The 6,777-nt window shown below is 43.9% G+C and overlaps 1 long non-coding RNA gene across 1 annotated transcript; it reads right to left on the bottom strand.

The window, feature by feature from the left end:
* Positions 1-5,263: 5,263 nt before the first annotated feature.
* Positions 5,264-6,333, bottom strand: LOC122412930 (uncharacterized). Its single transcript, XR_006261457.1, has 3 exons — positions 6,147-6,333; positions 5,710-5,853; positions 5,264-5,620 (listed from the first exon to the last, which is right to left on the bottom strand). It is a non-coding gene; the product is annotated as an uncharacterized lncRNA (long non-coding RNA).
* Positions 6,334-6,777: the final 444 nt, after the last annotated feature.

Here is a 6,777-nt window from a genome sequence, read left to right as displayed (position 1 = left end):
TCGCTCCAGCCCTTTGCCTCATCCGCGCGTCCGTGCTCAGAAACACGCGTATACCCGCACACATACACGGCTAATGTACTTATACATGAATCTTAAATTCACGAGTGTACTTGTCGCCCGCTGTCCACCACCGGAACCCTTTAAGCTCTGTCGAGATTGTTGAAATGTGTGCTGAAACACTGTGCGCAACGATCTCGTACAGAGTCGCACACATTATTCCTGCCCATGTACACACACGTGTGTGTGTACTTTTATTCAAATATGTTACACGCGCATGTACGCATACGCATGAGAAGAAAGGACGCGCAGGCATATGCACGAGAGCGGCGTCACGGGCATTGCGGTGACTATTAGTCCGTGCATAACTGCAGGAAACTGGAACGTCCCACTGGAGCAAGTGCTATTAGACTCAAGCTGAAATGTATGCCCCATCGATTGCCCTATCTCGACGAGAAGGTACTCGATGAACATGGAATAAGACACGAGCCTGGTGCGAGACGGTCGAGCGAGGAGCTTTGTTTTGCGGTTCATTTCATTTATTTTGGAAAGAAAAATTCCGTGAGTGAGAATTAAAAAACATTGTTTCGAGGCTGGTTGTGGTACAGAACGTGGGATGCTCTCATTCTCCCTCTCTCTCTCTTTCTCTCTCTCTCGCACTAGTTACTATATTTTCCCTCGTTTTGGCATGGAAGATATTAATTTCATGAATAAAAATATTGTAATTATATTTAAAACACGTGTGACTGTGTCCTGGAGGCTCGTACAATTTTCATTTCATTTTCATTCCCATGTGAATTGTAATTAATCATAGAGCCCTGTGTGCCGTCCGTATACAGCCATCCAACAAAGTGATAATAACGATTACACATGAAATTTAATATCCTCCTTTTTCAAGATCCACTCGCCGGGCGCGACGGGTCAACGATTTTCTGGCGTGTGGTATCTCCGTAACAGTTATTAGCAGTTAATTAAATTATTCTTTCATCGCTTCTCTCTCTCTGCCCTGCGAGCGGCACGCCGCACACACTCCAAGCGCACACTCGCATCGCACTCGATTGACGTGTAAGAGCGCGGCGTAGCGATAAACACATTAAAATAATACGTCACCCTGCAGACTACCATAAAGCTGCGCGAGCGTTCGCCGGGCTCGATGTAAATGATCAACATTCGTATGTATATGTTAAAATTATGCAGGATTGAAGTTTTTGTTCGAATGATTCAAAAATATATAGGACCATCGCCGCGACCAGGCATTCATATATTTAATACGAATATATTCGTCGCTCCTTATTCCCCTCTTCGTTCGCTCTTTTCTACCATGTTTTCTTCCCCCTCCCCCCTGCCCGAACTCCCTCTCTCTCTCTCTCTCTCTTACACGTCGCGTGTTTAATCGTAAATCGATGCCTCGCCCAGAGAACTGATAAAAATTCGATTACGACGAAGCAGAGAAGGCGAGAGGATCCTCGTACAGATATAGGCAGCAAAGCAACGCGTTCGCGAGAGTGCGAGAGAGCGAAATACATGGAAGGAGCAACGAGCCTCCGACTCTGCAGACTCGCACAAGCACACAAATACACGCGTCGATGTATACAGCTCTGAAAAAGCTTGTATATAAATATATATATTTCAATATACCATAACCCCAAATAAGTGCCGTCCGTATATACCATATAATGGCTCTTCTAAATCTTGCTCCTGATAGTCGAGCCAAAGAGATCGAAGTATCTACCGCGACTGGAGGTTCAACGATGTTGCTGTGTCTACCGATCGCCACGACGATTCCTCGCCTTCAGAAGGCCCCAGACTCGGTTTTCTCGCTTGCAAAGCCACCGGAGGTACGCCCTTGTGGCGCTCGCTCTGACAAACACATCCGAGTCCCATCTCGATATGGCGCACTTTGAAACGAGAATCGGTGATGGTCGTGATCGAGTTAAAACTCACGGGATCTTTCTCTGTGCAGCCGGACGATATGCGCACACATGAATTTACAAATATTTTGTTTTTTTGTGCCGGTCCATTTATTCGAGAGCTCTCGGTACTTCTTTCGGTTGCTTGTGCGGAGAACATTTCGATACTTCTTGACCTACATTCGCTATTTTCAACCTCGAACGTCTTCCGCGAGGCTCCCTGCTCTTCGAAGCCTGTTTTCATAAGTCGGTGCGGGGCTACGGTGGAGCCGATCGCTCTTCGGCGTTCGTGGCATCCAAGCGATTTCGTAAAATGAGTTTTTTGTGCTCCGAACGACGAACGTCCGCTATGGCGCATTGCTCGGGACGAAACTGAGCGCGCTCCGAATAGGCGAACAGCTGAAATAATTTTTTGAAGATGAAAAATTCGCTCGGTTTGTCTCATTTGTTTGACTTCTTCCTTCGTTCTCGCTTCGAACGTTTCAACACTCTCAGGCTCCGAGACTCGTCAGAAAGGCCTTCATTTGCATCAGGAATGGAAATGCGTGGGGTGTATCTGAACCGATTCCCCCCGCGAGCGTGTACCCCCCTCGCCCAACCGTCGTCCTTTCTATTCTTTTTTCTGGGCCCGTTGAAACGATCGACCTGTTTCAATACATGCCCGAGCTCACAGTGTCTTTTTCCTCCTTTCATCTCTCTCCCTCTGCCCTCTCAATGTTGGTTTATAAAGAATCAATTCGCCGCGGGATCCCCTGATCTCGTCATACCTTTCACCAATAAAAAGAGCGGGGAAAGAAATAAGTTTTTAGATACGCTCTCACCGTACCCGAACCTACGGTCGCAGGAATCATTTTTATTCTCTTTCATATTTTTTTTTCCATTCGACTGCATGTTTCTGTGTTTTCATTTCAACGTACGTCCAATCGATGACGCAAAACACGTGTGAGTCTCCATTTATTTCTGTACACGTGACTCCATTCACACATTCGAATGGAGTACAATTAATTTTTTAATTCTGCGCTACACAAGAATAACAGCTTTGTCGTTAGTTGTCGCGAACTGTCGCATCAGATGGGATCACGCCCGCAGACGTTTTGTCAAATTCGCTTGAAATTGTAAAAGTTTAAATGAAATACTTGTGTGAATAATTTGTCGCCTTTCCAGACGCGAACCGAGAGTTCTGCTCGCGCGAACTGTCAGGAAAGCATATTAATGGAAGCAGAATGGGGATTACGCGCCAGAACTACGGAGGTCTCTTCCTGACGAGTCTTTACAATATTTCCAATTATAGATCATGAATGGCGAACTGTTGGAATCAAAATTGAATCAATCGAGCAGCTAATGGGATTCGTAATGTAGACCACTCGCTCTGACTCGGTCATGTTTTCTGGATTCGATCGTTGACCGCATGCGAAAAGGAATTTAAATCTTTTAGTCTACGGCACTCGACACCGAATAAGCCCAATTTCGAGACTCCGTTTAACCGCAATGTTCAAGCAGATAACGAGGACATGCAAGAGTCGAAAAAATCGACCGTTTTATGATGAGATACTGGAAAATTGTGTAAAAGCACCGCATAAAGTGTGAGGCGAGCTTACAGCAAACGAGGAAAACTCGTTCCAGTCGTGTGCAGCATTCAAGTACAAATGCTCGAGTGCTCGGAGAGATTGGTAGTCCGGAATCATGCGGAATGCCTCCTACGTCTCCGCACGTCGCCCATCCACACTGAAGCCTACTCCTCGTGAGGGGATATTAAAAGTTACAAAAATCTTTCAAATTGCCTCCGCGCTTTGAAATGATTCAAATCAATTCATAATTCTCAGCTCGCATTTTTAGCTTCGCCTCTTTTTTCTATTCCCAGTCGCTCCCTCACACACGCAGGACAGTGTACAGACTGAAATTCGAGAAAAAAGGGCTCATCTTACAATATGCATGTGAAATAAATCCTGACGCGCAGTCGCGCATCGAAAAATCGACGTTTTTCTCCCGAACCAGGCCACCTCCATTGCGGGAAGGTTATATTTCAATTAAATCCACGCGAAAATTAAATTTCAGTATCTTTCATTCATTCGCGTATATCGTGAGGCAGAATATGAAAGACGTATGTTTGAATAAGTATTATTAAAGGGAAGAAATACGAGCACGCTGTACGATGAGACGTTTCATATAAACGTGTAAATAGAATCTCACGTTACTCCCAAAGATATATTCAGCATACTTATCTTACGGTCTAGTGCTGACGTGTGCGTAGAATTCACGTGTTTCTACAGGACCTTCCATCCCTTTTTACCAAAACATTGTGGAATCTCTAAATAATTTGATTCCGAAAAAAGTTGGAAAGAATAGTGAAAAAAGTTGGAAAAACGACGTAGTAACTCCGCAGTAAAAGATTCGAATTTTTCATCTCGAACAAGTTTTAGGTTTCCAAAATCGATTTCAACAATATTTTTTTTAGCCAATGATTCGAGTAATTCGTCAAAAGTGCGGTCAATAAATTCACTGTATTGTTGTCCATCCAAACGGCTTTTGTTCGATCAGCAAATCTGTTTTTCGAAGGAAACGACGAGGTGTCAAAACGCAAGGAAAACGTGTTTCACTGACGATCGGGGTGAACGCTGACGAAAGTGAAATTTCAAATGGGCAAAAAAAACAGAATCGAAAGTGATCAACTTAACGCGAAAGCCCCATAAGTACTCCTTGACTATTTACCTTAAGAATATGCACATCATAGGTGTCTGTGCAAGTGCAGCGCTGAAAGGGCAATGTCGCGATCTCGTAGCAATCGGGACCGAGGTCAACGGAGGTGCGCGCGCAGCACAACGTTTTCTCTCAGCACTATGAATAATCCGTGTACGAGAGCGAGCCTCTCGCGTACTCAGCAGAGCTTGCACTCGAGAAGATCAGGTCTTGGCTGTAAAGACACACCGTATAGCCAGGTCCGAACCTAATATGTTCTACACGTGCACATACATGCGCGAGGAGTCATCACAAATTGCAACTTTATATACTGAGCATGCACTATAAAACCAGAGAGAATATAGATACGAAAGTGCATATTTGCATGAACGTTTTCCTCGTAAACAACATATGCCTGCGTGCAGAGCGAATGTTTGAAGAAAAAAGCAAAGAGAGCAGGCGCGTCCCTCGGTGGGGACCTTCCCCGAAGGCGTTCGAATATTGAAAGAATATTGAAAATTGAAAGAATTCAATGAGAGTTTGTGAAAAACGAGTAAAGACGATGAATTTTCCATCTGAATTGTTTTCAATTTTTTCGATCAACGGCACATTTGCCACTTTCCGAAAGTTTCAAATACTGTAGAAAAATATAGAATTGCACACAATTTTTACTGGAATGCTGTCATATTTGTTCTCTTCTTTCACTTAAATTACATTCGTTCTCATTCTTTCGATATTTATACTCGATTGAGCGTCCTGAACCAAGAAAACACTTCTGAAAAATGACATTCTAACGATTGTAATCTAACGATTGATGTTGCAAAAAACATTGAAGAGATTCGCCATCAATGGTGACCTCCGAACACGAAAACTGCGACGATAGCCATTAATATCGACAGAGTTACGGTGATCGAAGTCGCTCCGTTGGGTAAATGGGAATCGTCATTGCATAAATCCCAATCGCAATAGTGGACTGCCGATTTACTGCCGATCTATTCGCCCCACAACGCAGCCTCGAGTCGTATGATTTTTATTTCCTAGAAGAAGAATCAAGATTTCGGGATGCCAACGCTGTTTTTTGTTTTTATGATGAGCGCGAAAAAATTGGGACTTTCTTGCAGCTTACCGATCTGTAGGAATTTGCTGAAACACTTGGCATTTGCTCGACACGTCTCTGTTGTTACTCCCGAATCATTTTCGTTGAAAGTGCCATGGCCACACGCCCCGCTTGGTGGATCACTGGTGCAATGGTGACACTTGAGAACGTCGCCTGGAACAAGAAAGTCGTTCGTCAATTCGTCCACGTCCGGAGTCAAACTTCTTTGCAGAATAATGGCCAATCGACAGGTCTCCATTTTTTTAATGATTCGAACGAAAAACCGAATGAAAGTTAAGCAAAATGCGAGTCATTTTCATCCTCCGCAGGGTACAAAAAAACAACGAACGTCAGAAGATTCACCTGCATTTTTAATCCGAGAAGAAGAAGAAGAAGCAAAACTTTTTACACGAAAAATCGTTCCTCTTCCGCGTTCCTGTTATTTTCTCTTGTAATCGAATACTCACCCATCGCGAGCAAGCGGCAGCGACGACGAATAAGAAAAGCGCAAATTTCATATAATATCGAAGATGAAGCACTGACTGATTGTATAAGCACTGGAAGAAGCTCCTTGTCGAAGGCAGTTGGAGCACGACTGATCCACAATGCTTCGAGAATATGCCTTCAAATCTAATGAAAGGTGGGGACTGTCGAGGCGATTTTTTACAGAATGGATTTAAGTTTTCCTCAAAACTATAAAACCATAGCCACACGAGAGTTTGGATTCTCGACTGACAATAATGACAGCATTGTGTCAGCCCAATCACCTGAAACGTATTTTACTCCGAATTCGTGCTGCTCGAGATAACAGACACGTTCGCTCCAAAGTTGAGCTAACATTACTCACGCTGCGTACATTTCCCGTGACTTTATTTAATCAACGAGAGATGCGAAACTTTCATAAAAGTACCCATTCGCTCGACTCGCTCAAAAATTCGCTCAAAAATAGTGCTTCTCCACATGTGTTCCAATCAATCTGGGTAACCTTGGAAAACTCAGATTTCGGATCATCAAATCGCGAGCTCCCCGAATCAATGAACTCCTACTCCGATTCTCCATTAAATTTATGAACCCTGCTTCAATGGTCGCGAGGTGAGA

This window comes from Venturia canescens, chromosome 7 (genome assembly GCF_019457755.1).
Source record: "Venturia canescens isolate UGA chromosome 7, ASM1945775v1, whole genome shotgun sequence".
Lineage (NCBI taxonomy): Eukaryota > Metazoa > Arthropoda > Insecta > Hymenoptera > Ichneumonidae > Venturia > Venturia canescens.
This window is presented reverse-complemented; position numbering and strand designations above follow the sequence as displayed.